The sequence below is a fragment of the Zea mays genome, chromosome 1 (assembly GCF_902167145.1).
Source record: "Zea mays cultivar B73 chromosome 1, Zm-B73-REFERENCE-NAM-5.0, whole genome shotgun sequence".
Lineage (NCBI taxonomy): Eukaryota > Viridiplantae > Streptophyta > Magnoliopsida > Poales > Poaceae > Zea > Zea mays.
The window spans coordinates 1042766-1065073 of NC_050096.1; the positions used below are offsets into that span (position 1 = coordinate 1042766).

Consider the following 22308-nt stretch of genomic DNA (forward strand, 5'->3'; position numbering starts at 1 on the left):
GATGAGAAGACCTTTTGCAGGCTGCGTAGTGAGCTAAATGTCTTAGATTCGCGGAACTTGGATTGAATTGTAGCATACATATGTTTATGCCTTTGATCATGTTCATTCTGCATTTTGTTGCTTATTGTGGTGCTCAAGTTGTACAAACATTCCCTGGACCTCACAAGTCCTTGTGTAAGTGATGCACATATTTAGGGGGAGATGTGTTACAACTTGACCCTTTGAGACTAACCATATGCTTGAGTTTGCTTGATTTAGTCTCGAAGGAGAATTGAAAGGGAAAAGATGGACTTGGACCATGAAAGACTTCCACTGCACTCCGATGAGAGGGTACCTTATTCCAAGTTCATCTCATGAACTCTTATTGCCATTTGCTCTTAATTGAAGATTTTGGTGAAGCAATGGGGTTAAAGGGCCAAGATTGATCCCGTTTTGGTGCTTGATGCCAAAGGGGGAGAAAATAAAGGCCAAAGCAATAAATGGATCAGCTACCACTTGAGAGATGTGAAAATAGTAGAGTAGAACTTTTGGTTTGTCAAAAGTCTTTCATTGTCTCTTTTGTCAAAAGTTGGCTTCTTGTGGGGAGAAGTAGTGATTATGGGAAAAGGGGGAGTTTTTGAAATCTTTGATCAATCTCTTTTGGAATGACTCTCTTTATGCTTCAACATGTGTGTTTGACTTAGAGATAGAGATTTGAGTTTGATTTGCAAAAACAAACCAAGTGGTGGCAAAGGATGATCCATATATGCCAAAATTGAATAAAACTCAAATTTATTTTATTTGAAGTAATTTTGCACTTGTTCTAGTTGCTTTATGTTGTGTTGGCATAAATCACCAAAAAGGGGGAGATTGAAAGGGAAATGTGCCCTTGGGCCATTTCTAAGTATTTTGGTGATTGAGTGCAAACACAAGTGCTTAAATGTGAATCTATGCCCATGGATGAACAAAGTGCAAATCAAGAGTAAAGGTATGTTTCTAAGCCTTAGTACATTGGTTTTGTGTACTAATATACTTGTCTAAGTGTTAGAAACAGAAACAAGAAGAAAAGAAAAAGAGGTGCAAAAGGCTTGGCTGTGTACAGCCAAGACTCAGCTCAGTCTGGCACACCGGACTGTCCGGTGATGCACCGGACAGTGTCCGGTGCGCCAGGCTGACTCGGCGTGAAGAGGCCGCTCTCGGGAATTCGCTGACGGCGTACGGCTAAAATTCACCGGACTGTCCGGTGTGCACCGGACTGTCCGGTGAGCCAACGGTCGGCCGCGCGATCTGCGCGGGACACGTGGCCGAGCCAACGGTCGGAAGGGGGCAACGGACTGTCCGGTGTGCACCGGACATGTCCGGTGCGCCAGCGGCTCCCAGATCTGCAACGGTCAACTATGCCATTTAAGGAAAGAAATCGGGCACCGGACAGTGTCCGGTGTGCACCGGACTGTCCGGTGCACCCGACGACAGAAGGCAAGATTGGCCTTCCAGATTTGCTCTCAACGGCTCCTAGCTGCCTTGGGGCTATAAAAGGGACCCCTAGGCGCATGGAGGAGCACACCAAGCAACCTTAGAGCATTCTTGATCATCCACACTCAGTCTTTGCGCATTCGTTTGTCATTCTCAGTGATTCGAGCTCCGTTCTAGTGTGAACTTTGAGATAGTCTTTTGAGCTCGATTCTTGGCCGTGTGTGTGCGCATTTTGCTGTGGATTTGTGTGTGTTGCTTCCCTCCCTTACTCCGTACTTCTTTGTGAAATTCAATTGTAAGGGCGAGAGACTCCAAGTTGTGGAGATTCCTCGCAAACGGGAAAAGATCAAAGTAAAGAAGAACACCGTGGTATTCAAGTTGATCATTGGATCACTTGAGAGGAGTTGAGTGTAACTCTCGTCCGTTGGGACGCCACAACGTGGAGTAGGCAAGTTTTGTACTTGGCCGAACCACGGGATAAACACCGTGCCATCTCTGTGTTTGGGTTCTTGTGGTTATTGTGTTTGGACTCATCTCTAGCCACTTGGCATCTATTGCGCTAACACTTAACAAGTTTTTGTGGCTATAAGTTTAAGTTTCACAGGATCACCTATTCACCCCCCCTCTAGGTGCTCTCAGCTTTCTACGAGAGGTCAAAACAGGTATTTTGAAGTCCCAAATACATGCCTTATTTTATCAACTGCAGATTTCATCACCTTGCCCTGTCTTATACCAATATAAATTTATTGATTCAAGAAATAGGAAACGAGGCAAATGCATCTGACTGATTAAGAAAGGATAATGTTTTCCCCTTCCAAGATGCAAACATAAAGCATAAGACAGTACTAAAGTTTGATCACTATAAAGTTTTGTTTCAAATTAACCAGCAAACTAAATTAGGCAGATAATCTAGATATAACATGAACTCTAAGACTATTAAGTTACTTCACAATCTGTTATGCACATTATTGTTTAGCTTCATAACAATCAACACATCGTGATGGTTTGTTATCCTTAAAAGATGCTAAGTTGCTAACCTCTCCTCTTGTATGGAGAGAATAGTCAAGTGTTACTATTCTCACTAGAGTTAATTTATGTATGGCTAGGATCACAAATGGATTATGAAACCTTTTTAGTGACTGCTTTACTTGCATCAACTAGATTCGTTTGGAATGCCTTTGTCTGATTATACTATTTTAACTTCTCTACGACGCTTGATCAGCTTGGGCTAGATAGGTCAATTGTTTGACGTAAGATATTTCTTGTATTGCAAATGCTTCTCATAGTCTTCTTTGACTGTTTGTGTTTCAAGTTTTTAGGGTTACAAAACACGTAAATTAACTTGTAATGTGTTCATGTCCATCCACACCAAATTTCTACGAGGAAATGTCTCCATAAAGGGTATGAAAGTGGGGATTAGTGTATCTGTCGTGCTCTGTGCTGATTGTCATTTTTTATTTCCTTGCTCGCCGATTCCATGTGTAATTTTGATTCAACAGATTGGTGAGATCAAGAGCGACCCCTTTGGCGAGGTGTGATGTTGATGGCAGGTTGATTTACCACTGCCCCTGAATTTGTGTGTAACCCTACAGATTTGTTGGCACTTCACAGATAGTTGGGAGCAGTTCCGTATCAGTGGCAGCATAGTTGTGATTGATGCTTCTACTGTAGACCCTACCAAACTCTAGGTTAGACCTGAGAGTTGATTAGTCCTGCATTTTGTCTATGCGTTTTATAGAGTACACTGGTCTGGTATCGCTTGGAGCACACAACCAGTTGTTCTAGCAGTTTAGCTTAGTGTAGCTTTACTTCAAGTTCATACCTAGGTTTTGTTCATTTACCACGTTTAACCATATGTTCGTGTCATATCAACTGTCTGTCAAATCTTTTGTATATGCTGCTTAGTATATCTTACCTTGTTGTATTCATCTCAACTGTCTGTCAAAGATTTTTTGGGGATTATTTTAAGCTCCCTGATTGGTGATATGATTTTGTAATCAGGTGTGTTATCTGTAAGCATAAAACTGTAACAATGGGGAGATAGTGTGAGAAATAACAATGGAGATAGGTTCTGATTACTCAGACCAGCCATCTATCTATAAAGCTTGTGCAGGCCGAGCTCGACGCGATCGGTGTCCCAAACAGGTGGCCCGTCGCCCAGACCGGCGTCGTGGCCACCATCCCGGGTGCCGCCATTAGGCCCGTCGTCGCGCTACGCGCCGACATGGACGCGCTCCCCATGCAGGTATGTGCCTATCTCTTGTTCCCCCACAGACCTTTTAGCGGTGCCGACAAAATCTTGCGCGCCATGTTTCGTGTCCCCTGCTCGCACAATCCCACGTGGGATTGGATGCTCATGCATTTATTTAATTTTAACAATAGATCCATCCGATTGGTATTTTCTTTTTGATCTGGCTGGTTCTGTTTCTATAAACTATGAAGGTACATTTAATTAATTGGACTCAAGTGATTTTTGTTAAGATTATGCGTCTCAATCAACCAAAGCATATTACCCATGTTACTACTGTTTTAGTAAACACATCAGCAACACAAGATGCAGTTGCGCTTTGTCCAATGTTTTTGTGACTCCAGTCGTGGTTAACTGGGATTGATTCTTACATTGATCTTCGGTTATCCTTATCTTACAGAAGAGGTCGATTGATCCTTTTTTGGAATCTGGTAGTACTGCTTATCATGTGATAGTTTATCAAAACAAAAAGATGAAACATTTTAGTCTCCAGGCAACGCATCCAGATCTCAACTCTCAAGCATGTTCTTTTTTTGGAGCATTCATTTGTGGCCCGTCACAGTCATTGTGGTTTTGTGTGTGCATTGACAGACAATCGTAAATGAATGCAAAAGAAAGCTTGTGGCAGTCAGGTCATTTTACCCTATAAACGACTGTACTTAAATTATAATTTCAGTGTGGATGTAGACATGATTTTCAATAGATGATGTTTAATCACAACAATAGATGATGTTTAATCACAACAATAGACTAAGTTTACATTTATACTCACAACAATAGATGATGTTTAATCACAGATTTTGCCCTCACTATTGTACTCACGCCACCCGTCGTCAGGGTCCTAAGTCCATTGGAGGGTCGCAATTTGTGTTCTGTGGCATCGCACGGGCACGTTCCTAGTTTCTAAATAAAATAGTGGCTCTTTAACAATTGTTTGTGGCCTAAGGGGTATGAGCACGTTTGAGCCGCACGATCCAATCTAAACGATCCAGGTTAGATCATCCTTTTTAACGAACTGGTATGTGATCTAAGCCATTCGTCCCTCTATCCACCAAATTCGTTATTACCACGTGTGATCGCGTCCGCCCCTATACGAATGGACAACACACATCGCCCCAAGCCGAATCGGTAAGCACCACCTAATCATAACCGTTGATCAACAAACTTATGACACAAGCTTTTATTCTTCATATCTCTCTCTCATATCACTATAGCGTGATGGCACTCAAAAAATATCCTTACAGCGGTGGCCGTTGCTGGCTCCCTCTATCTCTCGCATCGACGGATCTCTCCCTCTATTCTCCTAATTAAATCGTTGTGTCACTTGTCTTTTACTTTCTTGCGATTTTCTCTCTTCCTAAGTTCTCAATGTCACTTGTAATATTGCTCTTAATATAATTCATATCTTAGAAGAGCAATCAAGTGAAGGAAATTTTTTCTCATTTCTTATTTTCTCAAACTTGAGTTTAGCTTACACTAACTTCATTTTTAGGCTAAGTTTGTGTTGTTTTAAGTTATTTTTGTAGGATGACCTATTCACCCCCCTCTAGATGCTCTCGCCCTCTGCGCCATCGCGGATGGTCCGTAGCCTATATGTGGACGGTCTGTGCGCCTGTAGGGGAGAAACAGAGCTCTCTGCGTAAGTCGCGGATGATCCAGCTGTCTATTACAGACTGTCCGTGCTCCCGCAGAGAGGACCCCACGGTCCTACATGCCACGCGTAGGCCCCAGGGTTCGTTCAGTGATTGGCCCAAAAATGCGCCAACACTTCCTTCGCTTGGGCTTATCTTGTCTCGTGTCTTGGACTTTTGTATGACTTGGGGGCAAATCTTCGTTAAGTCCCTTAAGTCCTTTGCTTATTCAATTTGATCCAAGTTGATCTTCATTGATCTTTTGAATCATATTTGTCTGAATGTATGTTGTATCCTTTGAACTCTATAATCAATCACTTAGTAAAGTTGTTAGTACAATTAGGTGTGCTAGTCATCAAACAACAAAACTAATATTAAAATTGTTTGAGGTCCATTTCCCTTATAACCCTCTCGTGGGCATCTTGACCATTTCAGTTCCAAGCAGCATCGGATCTACGACAAACAAGTAGCACTACGCATTGATGAAATCATCAGATTATCAGCTTGCCCCCTAGTTAAATCATAGGTTATTACCAATGTTCATAAAAATACAAGTAGACATAGGCTTGGTGATCCTAGGCCACACGTTTCATGGTAACACCATTCTAGGCAAGTAGTGGATGGTAGAAGTGTCACTAGTAGTGCTAGGGCATGAGGACGACTTGCTAGACATGCTCGCTCTAGAGGTATCAAGAAACTAAGACAAATTATCAACAATTTCATCCTATGCATTAACAAGGCATTAGGTTGAGTGACCCTCCTATTTCATTGATGACATCTATCTAATTGATGTCAACCTCACCAATAACTAAGGATGAACCACCAACCTCAACCGAGATACACGCTGCCTTGAAACCTCATGATCTTGTACCTAACACACCACCACTAGCAACCAAGAATCCACCCTCCTTGAACAAGACCAAAGATGCTCAACAACCAGAACTTCTACCATCACCAACTAGGAATCCCCCTCCCGAGCAAGAAAAGTATGCTCAACAACATGAAGGAACTAAAACCAAAGAGAAACATCCAGTTGTTCCAAAATGGTTATGACCTACTTGAAGACATCATTGTTGGGCGCGAGGAAGTGGATATCCGGAACTAGAAGGATAAAGGGGAGAGAAACCAGTAGTGAGAGAGGTGGCAAGAAGTCTAGCTCCTGCTCAAAGACCATACAAAAACCAACAACAAAGGATTACAAAATGTCCTCGCTCACTATATGTAGCATGCCTCTACTCTAGTGGGAAATACTCCTCAAGGTTCCACCTTTCATGAAGAGGATACATCATTAGTATAGGGAAGGCAATTTAATCCACACACTCAAAACCCAACAGTGTGGGTACGGGTCAATATTTTGACCCGCCAATGCACCCGCATCCGACCTGAAGTTTCGCGGGTGTGGGTGTGAGTTTATATTTCAATCCGCGAGTGACCCGCAACCAACCCGAAATTTGGTTCATTTTTTATTTTGTGCAAAAGTAATTAAGATACAATAGTAATTATTCTAAATAAGTAATTTGGCTAATGATTTATGAATTGTTTTGTTTCTGTTCAACCTGAGAATGCTTAAAATCCACAGATATAACTCAATTATTGCTGGTACTTAATGGTTTATAGTTGAATTATTGTTTAGAATTGTACATTGAGTAAAAAACTCTCGAATGACCAAAAACCCACCCGAAACCTGACGTGTGCTAGTGCAGGTTTGGAATTGCACCTGCGAGTACAACTGCGAGTAGGTTTAGCTAGACTTCACGAGTGCGATCGCGAGTAGGTTTTTGCTCCACCCGACTTGCTGTATCCCTAGACTAGTACATGAGTAGCTTTCATTGGTATAGATGCAATCGGTGCTTTTATACCGGGACATGTTTTGTTAGTGGCCCAAACACAACTATAGTTACCTTCGAGGGCATTCATTTCACGTTTAATATCAAGATACTTAACACCTAGCTCATGATGATGTGCGGACTGTAAGCGCCACTCGTTCATAAACATGTGTTATTATTAATATATTGTATCAAATTTCAATCTCTAACATACACGTGCATTTTGGAGAATGCAATATGATAAGCAGAAGATGGGGTATGATCAAGATCCATTTGCTCGACAAGAGAGTATGGTCAAGATCCATTTGCTCAACAAGAGGAAAAGGGTTGGGTATTTGAACCTCATGAGAATATGTGAGAAGGAGCACACACTCGAAATCAGATCATGTGCCAACATATTTAAGGGCAACAACGACGATTAGATTGAGAAGATTAAAAAAGAGTTGAAAAAAGACTTCGAGATTGACTATCGTGTCTACATAGGACACACATTAATTCCAAGATAGAATATATACTTGCCTCATATAGCTAGCTTTGCATAATTCTACCTTTACATGGTTTATATGAATAATTTCAATTAGTATAATTGTTTTAATATATTTATTAATTAAATTCGTGAAGGGGTCATTGGATCTATTTAACGACTTATCCCCAGGATGGAAAGTTAGTAGTCCTAGACTCCCTAAATTACCCTGCCAACACATATGAACCATTACTGACATATTTAAGCCGGTTATACCTGCATATTTTCTAACACTTCTATAACATCGATGAGAATTTGAGAATGATTTAGTGATCTTATTCGTGATCTACAAGACATCTCTACTACTATGAAGAACACAAGGGGGTAGGCTGCCTCCCTTGGTTCTGTCGTTTTGCCATCGATGAATCTGGATCGTTCCTCCACGCGCAATCCAACCGTGCTCCGCCCTCGACCCCAACCAGCTCGTTCCCCTCCCCTTCTCTCTTTCTCCCTCGCGCTTGACTCCCCTGTCGCCCCTTCCCGTCCCCACCCCGACGTCGACCGTGCTCCACCCCCCGCCCACCATCCCAGCGCGATGACTGAGAGGACCGCGCCCGCCCCCTTCCCTCCTTCTCCCTCACGCCCGACTCCCTCGCCACCCCTTCATCCCGGATCTCGGCATGGGCACTACCACGACCAACAGTTTGGTGTAGCAGGTGTCGCGCGCTGCGCCACAGGACGGAGCCCGTCCCCCCCCCCCCCCCCCCCCCCGACGCCGACCACCTCCACCCCGAGCCCATCCAAGAAGTGAGTGATTTCCATTTCTTCGATTGGACGGCGCGCGGTCGGGCCTCCGTGCCTCCCCATCCCCCGCCCCTCCTGCGGCGACAGCTTCCTCAAGGAGATGAGCGCGTTGCCCCCCGTGCACTTTCTCGCCCGAGGTACACACCCCGCACACTGTCAAACCCTAGAAGCTCGAGACCGACTAGGACATCAGTGATGAGACGGGTAGGGACGACTTTATTCGGCACCCGCACATGCTTTCACTGCAGAAGGGGGTTTCCTTTGGTGTCCCCATGTTTTTTTGTCGTTGCAAGTCGAACTCACCCTTTCATGCTTGATATTTTGCTCAGATTGCATTGGAGAACGGCTACACAAAGATCATGCTGCCAACACTGGTTCTGGAATAGCATGCCCTGTGCTATCTGCAACCGTGAAGGTATATAGTTGATCAGGTGATGTTTGAATTTTTTTGAGAATAACATGAGCAAACATTGAGTGCATAATGGATATACTAATTTTCCCAGGGGCAAGGCTACGCTTTACCAGCCAATGTCCAGTATGTCGATGTACAATGGGAGGTACCTGTGGTTCTTCCACTTCATGGTTGTCTAGCCCATGAGCTTACTTGCTCGGTGAACTTGACAGGTAAGATAAATGCTCACCTATTAGCCTAGGTGCAGTGGTTTTCATTAAAATGGTTTCTCTGGTCAGTTCGAAGACACATCAACTTCTCGATAGGCCTTGTAGTGGCATCAATGGCTTAGTTGCATTCTTTGTTTCACGACTAAGGGTAGGGTCGCTTGTTCTTTGCATGTCACTTTCTTGGCTACTTAAAATTCTAGCTATTTTGTATTTGAGCCAAAACTATGTTCTTTGTTTGATGGCTACATTTATGAATATCTTGTGGAGCAGCACAAGACATAGTTTTGAATGATTTCTCATTTCTATTTACAGGAAGAGAACTCATCTCAAAATCATACCCTTTTAAGAATTGCTTGGAAGCTTAAGCCATTCTCTTTTAACAAGTTATCAGCAAACGACTACCATGATAAAGGAGTTATTCGGACTATGGAGTCAAGTACTGATGTTGTATCTGGATCCTTCTTGTATGTATATGTTGGGGTCTCCTTCTCCCGAAGGTCCTCAAAACGCTCATTAACCGTTCTATTTTGTTATCTGTACACTGCAAGGTTAATGCCGAAGGTTGCCTTTGGATAGAACGTGCAGGTGTTCGGGGAAGAATGCTTCGGACGACCGTCGTAAACGAGCTTCAGATGAAACCAAATACAAAGAGCCTTCGGAGGCTGAGGAATCAAGCCGAGGAGAAGGACAATTTTTCAGGTTCTATGATTGAAGCAACAACACATTTTTGCTCTTTTGCAGTACCTTTAACAAAAGCTTGCAAGCATATGGCAGCCTCATCTAGGCTATATTTTCCCATTTTTTGCACACTGAATAGTTTATGGTTGTAGTAGCCTAACAAGCCACATGTTCTGCAAACCTGAAAAATATTCACACGTCACAAACTACTACTGGTAGCACATATATTGCAAACCTGAAAAAACACAAACCACGAACTACTTCTGGTATCATCTGGACTTTATAAGAATCATTTGAAAACACTTGGCGTTCAAATATTAGCATTCTAGCACCATATGCAATTAAACAATCACGTTCCATTTCACCAAGACGCGAGCCTGTAAACAATATTATATAATGGGAATAAGATAACCAACAAGTACATAGTTCATTTGAAATCCTTATATGAATACATATTTATATTTTAAATCTTAATTAATAGTCTTTTTTTCCTGGCCTTGTCATATGAAATCCTCCTGCATGTTAGGTATGACAGTGACTGAACTATCAGCCATAGATTATACACAGAAGATGTAACTGTAGAATTGGAAGGGAAGGGTGGCCGTTTGACAAGACCAGTTACCAATATTACTGGGAAACAATTGCAACTAATCTTGATGAGTTTCTTGAAATATCAATAACGATTTCTGCTTATATATTTGATGTGCACTTATATTTTTACTAATGTGGTTGACATAAAATCCTGACACCAGAAGTTATCTAGAAAGGGTTGTGCTGAATCTGCTATTGTAGAGCATCTTAAGACAGACATTATTCTAGTTGTGAAGTTTAAAAAGGTCTCAAAATTTTGCAGTTACGAAGGGAATATCTAATTCAAAATTTGTCGAGCTTAAGTTTCTTCTTCAAATCCATTGCCGGTGGCTTGAAAAGGTAACTTAGTTATGCTTGACTACACTGATCACTGGAGGGTTCAATTTAATTGGGATTTACTTTTAGTAGTATGTTGCTAAGATTTTATGATAAATGGAGAACCTTTATAAATAAACTATGTAAAAGGGAATTGCATACCTCATGATACTCAGACTCAAATTTAGACAACTCAAAACATTTTGCATCAACCACTCTAATTACTTACTTTCCCTCTTCTAATACTCGACATTTTAAAGAGTTAGATCCTTTATTCCCTCACTCTCTGTTTGATCATACTGTTAGCAGCCTTTCTACTGTCATAATTAGGCATCGAGTGCTCAGGAAACTGAAATGCTCCTCGACACTGAGCCACCTTACCTTCATCTTTAGGGAAGAAGTGCTATAAAATCAGAAACAAACCTTCATCGATGGTCATATTATGATCTCAGCATCTTACCTATCCTAACCACTGATTTCGGACGTGGCGCGTGCGCTGGCTGTGTGCAGGAGGCATCATCGTCGCCGTCCCCTTCACCCTTCTCTTCTTGGCTGTGTACAGGAGTCATCGTTGTTGGTGTGATTCTACATGACTGGCTGCTCACTTTTAAACCTTGTTTACAATCTTTAACTTGCAGCTCTCCACCTGTTTGTTTTACTAAATGGACGATTTGGCAATTTTACTGACGCTACTTTATTCTGTTGTGATAGGATTTTTTTTGAAACCTTCAAGCTTCGATGCCCAACCCTTTCCATTGGTGGTATAGTGAAGATTGAACTACCAGGGAGAATACAGAAACATTTTACGAATGATAGGTACTACATATGGTGAGTTCTCAACCTCTGATGTCAGTGTTGGTTGGTCACCTATTTTTTTGTTCATGGACTCATCGAACTGGCACTCGCTTGTTTCTATGTATAGGCAGATGAGGCAACTGGCCATGGTGTATATGCTGCTTCGATTTGTGCAGTTTATGGATGAAGACAAAGCTAACCTGTAGATGTAAGATTTGTTTTCTATGGACCGGGTCTTGTGTATCCAAATTGACCGGATTGTTCTGATAAATATAGCACAAAAAGATAAAGTATAATATTTGTTCTTGTGGGCCGTCACAATGCATTTTAGTGGGGTAATATGAACTTTTATCCATTTTTCAAATATATTCTAGGCTCTAACCAACTGGTCCAAAATATCACATTGATTGATATGTGGATTTTGATACTTCTGAATGGAGACATGTGGTGTTGTGTAATGACACCTGTAAAGAGAGACAATGCATACACATGGTTGTACCATCGATGTTGAACCTCTATGCAAGTAACAACTCCTGCAAGTAACAACTCCTTATGTTTCGAAGTAGATCCTATTTTGTTATTATTAACAAATAATATTTGCTCACAATAATGTTGTTTTACTTGGTTCGGTGGAAGACACCAGAATATTTTGAAGATATATTATGTGGTCTAGCTTGTTTTCAGGAATACAAATTAAGAACCAGTGGTAGGGCCCTACGGCAATTGAGTCTTCTTTCTGTTATTCACATAAGCAAACAATTTTTGTAGGTGCCATTGAATAGTTAGGATTATTTTCAGTTATATAAAATCAAAGAAAGTTGCAAGTTAATTCATATATATGTAATAAAGCTTCTTGGTAATTATCTGCATCGCATGAATCCACAGGCGACGTTGTCCTCGGTGCCCCTGCCTCTCCCTCCCTCCTCCCCTCGTCGTAGTGCGGAGCTCCACTGGGCGCTGACCTTGATGCGGCTCTGCCGGCCGCTGCGTCGTCCCTCCCCTGGCTCCCACGTGCACCTTCTCGATCGCGCGCCGCCGCCGCAAGGTCGCTGCCACTCCAGCACAGTCCCCCAGAGATTGCTCCCTCCCCGAAACTAACCCCACCCCAACTCGCCCTCCGCCTCAAGCGCCTCACAGACGGGCGGCCTCATGCCGCGGGGCTGGAGTGCTCGACCGCGGCCCAATTTTCGCTTTGACGCCATCCCGGACGGCTCACAGACGCCATCCTCAATCACATAACAGTGTAACACACATTTGTACATATAAGTTATCGCGATATTATATATTCCCGTTGCAACGCACGGGCACTCATCTAGTATAAGTTGAAGAGTGGATGGTACTTTATAAACAAAGATGCCAATGATCATACATCAAAATTGGTCGGTAAATTTTTGAAAAAAATATCATACATACACAAACACACATTACATAGTGCCATAAGCAACTAGTAAGAACGATCCTTTGTGGGTACTACGTGTGCAAGTATATCAATAAAAACGAAAGATACACCAAGAACCCTGATGAAGTAATAGTCCCATATGAAGTTTTGTCATTGCTGTGCGAATGTATCGTTTGCACAAAATGCAAAACCTCGATAGGTAGTGGTGTTGAACATATAGGAGGACATATGTCACTTCATCATAAAATAGATTATCTTATTCGATAGAAAATATCATGATGCTACCTTTGAGTTAGCAAAGCTAGAGTACACAGATCTTAGAAGTGTGCTATAACTAAACAAAGATGAATATTAAAGGATTTATGCAACTTATTAGGAGCAAAAACAAACAAACAAACAAACGCATGCACACACACACAACTTATTAGGAGCAAAAACATAAAAACAAACAAACAAACGCACACACACGCACAATGCTATGATTGATGTATATACTTGGGTTAGTGACTATACATGGAGTTATAATTGCTTGTGATGTATATTTGAGTATCATGATATAGTTGATTAGGATCAGCTGATAAGGTTTTATAGTAATATGGTGAAGATGTTTGAATTTTTAAAAGTAAAGTATACATATGGTAGATTCACAAAACCGCAATTGTAAACCAATATGTACTGACGATTTAGTTAAGAGAATCATCATCAACATTGATTGGTTACGATTCTTAAGAAGATGTTAATAAAGATTGTTGAAAGCCACAAACATGAGTAAAAATAGGTCTATAACCACCAATACAAAGCTTCTATGCACTAGTGTTACGAGATTATCGAAAGTACCATCTGTATGTGCGTCCCAATGCATGTTTGCGAAATCCAATTCGTGCATATGTGATTTGAATTTCTCATGGTTTCCATACTAGCTACCTCTTGTTTTTCACAGATTTGATGATAGTCAAAGTAGTAATAGGCTTCCAAAAAATTTCGGATACATGTCCAAAGTAAATTAAAACATGTATTTGTCAGCTGGGGCCTGGGGTAGAGGACAACAAGTGAAGTAAAGCAAGCCACACAAACAAAAAGCAAAGCGCCAAAGTGGCGACGACTTTGGATTTTTCTTTGTTATAAAGCACAAGGATACAAAGGCAGGATGGATGTATAGATGGAGTGCCACTACCAAAGTGAAGTCACAAGTGAAGTCACCTCTAATATATAATATCCCAAGTACAGAAAAAATAACAATGACAGACACAAATTCCTGCATTATTTAAAAGGATTTTTTCTAGATTTATCTGTACCTTTTCTCAGCATACAAGAAGAGGATTTCCAATCCTATATGGGTGCCATAGCACAATCACACATCACAAAGCTAAAGATCAAGTAAAAAGAGAGGATGAAAAGCTGTGGCCACCAATTGGACAATTGGGTATTGGCACCACTCCTCTCCCTCTCAATCTAAAAGACATGCAGCAGGACTTTGAGCTACCATGGTGCACAGCAGGGAAGGAAGGGACCATTCTTGTCTCTATTCCTTTAGGCACACACGTCACAGACAGACAGAAGCAAAGCAACAAACATAAAGCAAACCAAATTGATATGAGTGCTCAAAGTAGAAAGTATCAAAAAGGCAATCCACTTATTCCTACTTAAAAAAAAAGAAAAAGAAAAGAAAACTACCAGTATGTTTGTCGTGTTTATTTATTCCCCGCACTGACCATGCTATATGAAACAACTACATTTGGAACTCAGAATCATGTATGTAAAAGATCAGGTGTATCCACCTGCAAGCTGAACGAATGGGAACACAACAAAGAAAAACTTTCAAACTTTCCGTGCAATTGCCACACAATCAAACTACTAAAAGTCATAAAAAATTCTCAAAAAAAAACCCATAGATATAGTTCATTATTTACTCTACCGACCAATATTTCAAGTTCTAATTTATCCTGAGTTAAGAGCAACCTAGGACGAATTGAAAACTGATAGTAGAGTAAATAATGATAAAAACTACATCAAGGATTCAGTATAGGCTAGACTGCTCGGAAATATACCGTGTGTTAGTAATAAGAGCAGGAGGATATTTGTCTATCTGCTTCTTGCCTCCATGATGGATTCCTCCTACTTTGGTAGCTGCAGCCAAAAAAATTGGTTTAAGGGTGCTGCTCTTGAATTGAACACTGAAAAAATTCAGTTGGAAAGCAGAGACCACCGGGTACATTGGTCAGCCGGGAAGTCGTCTGGCAAGCGAAGAAACCACTTGTTGACTGACGCTGAGAGCCAGCTCAGCTTGATAACAATAACGCCCATTGCTTTGCTTGAATGTTCATCATATCGGACAATCCATACGCGGTAGAAAAACAAGATTCAGAATGCAGGTATAACGAATTCCTAGAAGAATTCCTTTGGATAGCAAGCAGAAAGGCAACGAAGTGAGTGATTTGATTGCTAGAGTGCTCTGAAGCCTGCTCCCAAGTCCTGCCCTGCTGTATTTTATTTCATCTTTATTTTGTGGGAAAGAAAGTCAGCAACCAAGATTAAGAAAATAAACCTTGACGCGTGAGGTGTCGCGGGGAGGGAGACGACGACCCATCCCTGCTTGGCGGCAGCGCGGCCAGCGGCCCTGATGCACTTGCCGACGGTCAAGGCGCGGAGGAGGCCGGCGTCGTCGAGCGGCGGGTCCCAGGGGTTCCGAATGATCGCCGTGGCCAAACTCAGTTCACATCTTGCTCTCGTAGTTTTAAATTTTCGGATCGATTAAAATCAATAAAACATATCCTAGACCGTCGCTTGCTAAACCTAGTTATTCCCAAGTCCCAACCTACACTCGCTTGCTCCCACCTAATCCAGTTTTTTTTATTTTACTAGAATAAGTGGAGCCGTCCTATAGAGACAATAGAATTCTTGAGTAAATTGCTATATACCTTTCATGTAAACTAGAACATTGAAGCACTTTTACGGGCGTTCTATCAAGACAAAATATAGAATTTAGAAGGAACCGTGTATTTCAGAATGTTTCTGGAACAGCCCATGACATACAAAATATGTTAACATGTTTGGCCATACATAAGTTCGGGTCTCGTGGCAGCATCATGTTTGCAAAAGCACCGCCTTGTCTATTTTACATGGTGGTGTTTCTAAATCTAGGTGCAGGAGTTTAAACACTCCCATATGTGAACAAAAGTCCAAACATCGTTGCACTGTTGTTGCTGAGAGCTCTACTCCGTGATGTGAAGGCGTCTTCTAGTCCTTCAGTGAAGCAACATATTAACGTCAGAAAAAATCAAAGGTAAATGCTTGTACGGTGTACCATCAATTTCAGCAGCAAGAAGCTTTTGACCCCTACCAACATGATGGGCAGGATGGCTGTCTTGCATTAGTGTTTGCATACATAACACAATGTGATATACTCTCCGGAGTTATTTCCATACCATAATATATGCATGTATAGCATATGGCTGACATGCTATTGTGTTACCTGACATGGGTGGATTCTTGGAATCGTCTTCATCCTGTGTTCTGTGACATTTCTCCATCCCAAGGCATATCCCTACAAGCAAAAACCCATCAGTGATTTGTGTATGGAATTGACATTCTAATTTTATGTAAATGTATGCTTCAATAAAAACAAAACTTGAACTGAGGAACCAAATTCAAGAGAAACAAAAGCATTCCTAAAATCTAGAATTAGTTCTGCAATGTTGATAGATAGATAGATAGCATCAATTAACTCAAATAGTAGAGAAGTCATTTACCCGATAAATTTTCAGACAATCATGATCAACAACCTCAAGTTTAGTGGCAGCAGACTGCTCTTCATGATCAAACAGTGTACTCGAAAAGTGTGATGGGCCCATAGAATGGCGAGCACTTGCCAGATCAAGCCAGCCTTGTATTCATGTTTACCTGTATGATACAGTGTGGTGGAAACAGGCAAAGATAACTTTTACTGTATCTCAATCCAAAAATCAAAAGGAATCAGGTGATACCTGCAAATCCGCAACTATGGGAGGCACATGCAGCAGAAGTACACCAAAAATGGAGATCTAAAATCTAGTAGTGAGCTCGTAACCAGACGCTAATGTGAGTTTATTAATGACAAAAACAACTAATCTCAAACTCAAACTAAATTAGTCTTCAATACTCCGAGTCAAAGATCATATCGCATTCGAGAACTGTGATTTACCGTGAAACATTACTACCTACTATTTAGTTACCATGATTGGACTATCCTCCTCTTTCTGGTTATAAACATGGAGAACTTAAATCATCTGAAAAGAACACATGGGAGGGATGAGAATAATCACAGGAAAATAATGCAAGAAAACTATATACACACCTCCTTCCTCCCGTTAGCACGGTCAGAGAGCATACTATGGCAGCCTCAAATCCTACAGTGTTAAGCAGAGTCACTAAGTTACTTAACATCCTTTTTTCGAAAGCATATTCATGTTTAGCAACCTTACCATGGTATCCAACTCAACTCGTACATATAACTATTCAAAATGACACCAAAATTGAAATGAGTTTAGGTCAAGGTCCAAGTTTGATGAGCTGTTCAGAAAATTTAGTTTTAAGTACAATAATATATCTATTTCCTAAAATTTATAAGATGGTTGTCATAATTTTTCTGATTAAAAACCCATCAGATTTAATCACAGATGCACATACCAACAGCTGACTTAGGTTTCCCTCATCCATACGAATTTATCAAGTATTACCATCATATGCCAGTAGCTTATTAGAACAACCCCATACTGTAATAAAAAATAAGACCTGAATTCTTGGAGGTCATTTCCAAATAAAAGCATCAGATGTCCTGTAAAAGTAGCCCAGGAGTTGTGAAGATGTCATGCTTGCAAATATCTAGACAGATTTAACAAATTGAGCTAGGGCGATAGATTCTATCTGGCCATGATAAGGTGTATAAGATTGGTATCCGCATATCTGGCCATCCCAATTGAGCTAAAGCAGATGAATCCTGGGAAAATAGAAGAACATGAATAACAAGCCTAATAAAGATCAGCCCAGGCCATCTGATACACAGATTTAACAAATTTATCTCCATATTGCAATTTAAGCACAATCCACCTATAAAATTAATCCAGCAGTTACTTTTAAATGGTAGCAGTAGATTATCTAGCTTTTAACAATCTGGCACACTAATCTCTAGTGTCATATAGATAGTACAAGTTTTTGTGTATTGAACACATTTATCCAATCTAACCCTACCAGATAAGTCATAGACCATAGATTCACAAATGGCAGATTCCAATCAACATGACATTGTAACCAACTGAGCCAAATTTAGCCTGAGTGTGGAATAAGTGTTGTAGTAAAAAACTGTGCAACCATAGGCGCCTATTTCAGAACTGTGCAGATGCTCACCTAGCAAACTGAAGCCTTTGGCCCACAGATCGGCGAACATCTCCTGCAGAAATTGACACACACCAAAAAGCAAAACAACACACCACTACATCTTAACCATTTGGATAACTATATGTGAGATAGTCAACTAAATGGAACTCCCTATTAGCTACAAGTAAATAGCCAGCTGAAACAAGTGTTTCCAAGTGAATATAATTCTCAGTGTAATAACTAAACCGTCTAAGCTAGAAGATGAATAAAACGCCACAAAGTGATGAAACCTATCCTTAGGACCAACTCAGGAACAAGCTAGCCTAGATCTCCATCGTCAAAAATATCATAATAGAATTGTCACTCACCAAAAAGGTCACTGATTTTCTTATTACAAGATATATGTATCATGGTTTGAGGAACATTGCTCGAAAGAATAGCAAGAACAATAATATTTACTGTCAGCTAACTTTAATGCACTGATCCAGGTGATCCCTCCCTAGTACTCCTACCAACGTATCCTAATCTTCGATTCAACTATTAAGCCCTATCCGGCACCTCTGTCCAGTTCAAGGGAAAACATGAGTATAAAGGATCCGATAAACTATTTAGCACAATCGATGCTTCAAGATTAAATCACCACAAAAATGGTTAGTGAGATAGCCAGACCAACAAAGCAACAACTGAATTATTGCTTGCACACAAAAACACAGAGTTCATTTGTCCAGCGACAATATTAGCAGAAGACAACTGCTATTCTCGTTGGACAGAAAAACGACATGTCCCTTCATTTCCAACGATAGACCTATGCAGAAAGTTAGAATCTTTTAATGGTATAGATCCAATTATTCTATTTTAAAATGTTAGAACAATGCTAGGTGGGCTATAGTGTTATCATTTCTTAATTTTGGTAGCAGCAAGGCACAAAATAACAACTGAATATCTACAAGTAATATAAACAGATTTAGGCTGCAACAACCATGGCAAGGAGTTCTTCACTCAACAAGCAAGCAATTTTTCAAGATTCAGACCACCATATAATATATGTCAATATGAAAACTACGTGCATATTATCTGCAAATCGAAAGTTGAAACATGAATGTGATCCAAACTGTTTAAATAAAAAACTGAAAAATGAAAATCTAAAATCTGGAAACTGGGCGTCAAATTTCAGCTTATAAGCTGAAAATCTGAAAATATGATGTGATCCAAACTGACTAAGTTTTTAGATTTGAACAGGATGCCTAGCCCGTTGTATGAGTCACATTCAGTTTTCAGCATGTCTTGGATGAAATGAAATGTATGTGCTAACTGAAAATATGAAAAAGTATGGGCTTAATGTTATCCAAACAAAAATCTGGAAACTAAAATGTATGGACTGGATACCGGGAACTGTATTTGATCAAAGCAGAGTACGGACATGAACTGAAACAATGATGTCTGAGCTGTTTGTAGGGATATTTGTTCAGCTATTTCTGCTTGGTGTGTTATCCAAGTAGTAAACGAAGTATGCTTGATCGGCTATAATCTTGTAACAAAGACGTGCTACTACTTTAACACCCCATAATTTATAACTGCTTATTAACACAGAATAAACACCCACGCCTAATAATGAAGTAGGAACAAGTATATATTAGATGACTAACAATAATGAAGTAAAATTAGAAGTACTCGTAGGTCAAAACATTAAACACCCACTCCCACCCACCTTATTCTCAAAATTGTCATGACTATTTTCTAGCTTTTTCAAAAATAGTAGTGGTAACTTTATGTGTACAATAAAATAGTTCATTTTCAGAAACAAACGTTATATTAAGGACCATGATAATAATCTGTGAACTTTGACATGTTCAATTTTAGCCAAAAGCTTTTTTCATGCCATCTATCGGGTACTGGCCCTCACACACATTTGAAAATCGAGGAATAAACTGAGCTTCCTAATGAGTAGGAGACATATGCCAAGAAATAACAAATGAAGCACCCCAGAGCACATCAGCAAAACAAACTCACGCCCTTGCATTTCGCCTTTCTAGTTTTCAGCAACGTTGTCACGTTAAAACTATCAAGCAATTAAAATACGAGAGCAAATGCTATTGACATCGTCATTCCACATTAGCATCTAATTCACGGAGGTGCACCAGCCATGATTTCTATTTACTGCTATTGAAACGACCTCCGCGACAAAATGAGCGGCTGAACAAAATTTGAGCGGCACAAGAGTGGAGGAAAGAAGAATACCATCTTGGAGAGTCTCTTCTTGCGCTTGGTGTTTTTCTTGGCGAGCAAGTGTTGCTTCCCAGCGCACCGCCGCATGATCTTGTCCTTCCTTGTCACCCGAAATCGCTTCACCGACGCCATGACGAGTGATGACACACATAACCGAACGAGACATGAATCAGTAGAAGGCATCGAACAACCAAAGGACTCACAGGAACTAAGGACGAGCTAGCAGGAAAGAACCTTGTGTGTCTTCATCTTGCAGCCCTTCTTCCCCATTGTGACGACCTCGAGCTAGCGGGAGTGGCGATGCGATGGAGGGCGCGGTGGTGGCCAGCGGCACGTCAAAGAAGGATCTGGCTGGGAAAGCCCCTTCTTCCCCGCTGCGATGACCTCAAGCGAGTTGGAGGCGGCCGGTTGTCGCGGGAGTGGCAACGCGACGGAGGCCGCGGTGGCGGCCAGTGGCGCGCCAAAGAAGGATTTGGTCGGAAAGGCCCCTTCTTCCCCGTAGCGACGACCTCGAGCGAGCTGGAGGCAGCCACTGGCACAGGAGCGACAAAGCGACGGAGGCCGAGGTGGCGGCCAGCGGTGCACCGAAGAAGGATTTGGCCGAGAAGACGAGGCTGGCTATGGGTAGCTTCCTGCCACCTGGGCTGGCGAAGACGACGAAGAGCACGGGGCGCGCGAGGGCAAGGGACAACGCTATTGGAGGGGCGCAGTGGCAGGAGACGGTAGGGAAGGAGAGGTAGGCGGAGAGGGAGAGAGGCAGAGAAGGAGAGTGGAGAGATACAGGGAGGGCTCGTAAACTGATTTCGATAAATTTTCGAGTCCGCTGGTCAGCATGCGTCAGCACACGAGAGGCATCGTAGCCCCGGAATACAGAGAAGGCTCCAAACCCGAGCGTCTTTTAACAAGAAGTAATATTGTTCTCGAGTTTTGGCAGATTGGAGCAATAGTAATAAAATACTTTAGGTGTGCATGAGACTATCACGATAATTAATGAGCATACAATATATGTTGTTCTAACTAGGCACACCAATCGATGTAGATGCAGATGTACAAACAGAGCGCACAAAAGTAAATTCCAGTTGATTCAAAAACATATCAATTTTGTTCTTGAAACTTCAGCATAGCAATCTTAAATTTTAACTTTTACAGACGCAAGTAGAAAGATCGGGTGAAGATATTTTTTCAATTTCATAAGTTCATTTTTTAGGAATAATTATTTATCGCAAATAGCAAATGATCTAAAGCTTGAACATGTCCATTTCAGCTACTGGATAGGTCTTCAAACATTATCAGAAAATAGAACACTAAAGGACCCAAAATGGATCTAGGATTGACCATGTATATATCTGTTGAGCTCCAAAATGAGCGGCGGACGGTCCAGCCCTGAGGCCGGACGGTCCGCGGTCCGAACGGTCCGCGCTTGTGGGCCGGACGGTCCGCGCGTGCGTAGAGCAGATTAGGGTTCCGAGTTTTGTGCACGGTTGTTAGCTAGATTCGCGGAATTAGCTCGGGAGATTAGTTTATAAAGGGTCCAGCCCCCTCCTCTATAAATAGAGAGGTATACGGCCGATTTATAATCATCAATCGAATCAATAACACTTTTATCTCGCATTTATTTCTTGTACAACTAGAAGTAGTTCTAGTCTAGTTCTAGTTTAGCCTCTCAATCCCCAAATTCTCCGCTTCTCTTCGACTCTACGTTGATTAGAGGAGTCTAGGTCGGTCCGCCCGAGCCTAGACAACACCTAGGATCTCTCCTCCCCGACGGGGTCCCTCCTGGGAGCGAGATCCAGGCACCGCCGGCGACCTTCGCCGCCCCCTACGCACGCGTGGACCGTCCAACCAACAGGCAGGGAACCCAAGCCCTGCGCCAGGTCGCGGACCGTCCGGCCCCTGGCCGCGGACCA

The 22308-nt window shown here is 41.6% G+C and overlaps 2 long non-coding RNA genes across 17 annotated transcripts; one reads left to right on the plus strand and one right to left on the minus strand.

Annotated features, from left to right (window-relative positions):
* Positions 1–8566: 8566 nt before the first annotated feature.
* Positions 8567–9552, plus strand: LOC118473256 (uncharacterized). Its single transcript, XR_004852489.1, has 3 exons — positions 8567–8628; positions 8754–8839; positions 8928–9552. It is a non-coding gene; the product is annotated as an uncharacterized lncRNA (long non-coding RNA).
* Positions 9553–9818: 266 nt separating this feature from the next.
* Positions 9819–21209, minus strand: LOC103630366 (uncharacterized). 16 transcript variants are annotated; one of them, XR_002265392.2, is made up of 9 exons: positions 20636–21168; positions 20414–20518; positions 18206–18248; positions 17157–17798; positions 16573–17088; positions 16296–16367; positions 15369–16066; positions 15027–15134; positions 14861–14950 (listed from the first exon to the last, which is right to left on the minus strand). It is a non-coding gene; the product is annotated as an uncharacterized lncRNA (long non-coding RNA). The 16 variants fall into 16 exon arrangements; XR_004852485.1 differs by having other exon boundaries at positions 14859–14950; positions 16573–16723; positions 16807–17088; positions 17157–20518; positions 20636–21169; XR_004852487.1 differs by having other exon boundaries at positions 14862–14950; positions 16573–16723; positions 16807–17088; positions 18206–21176.
* Between the last annotated feature and the right edge of the window lie 1099 nt (positions 21210–22308).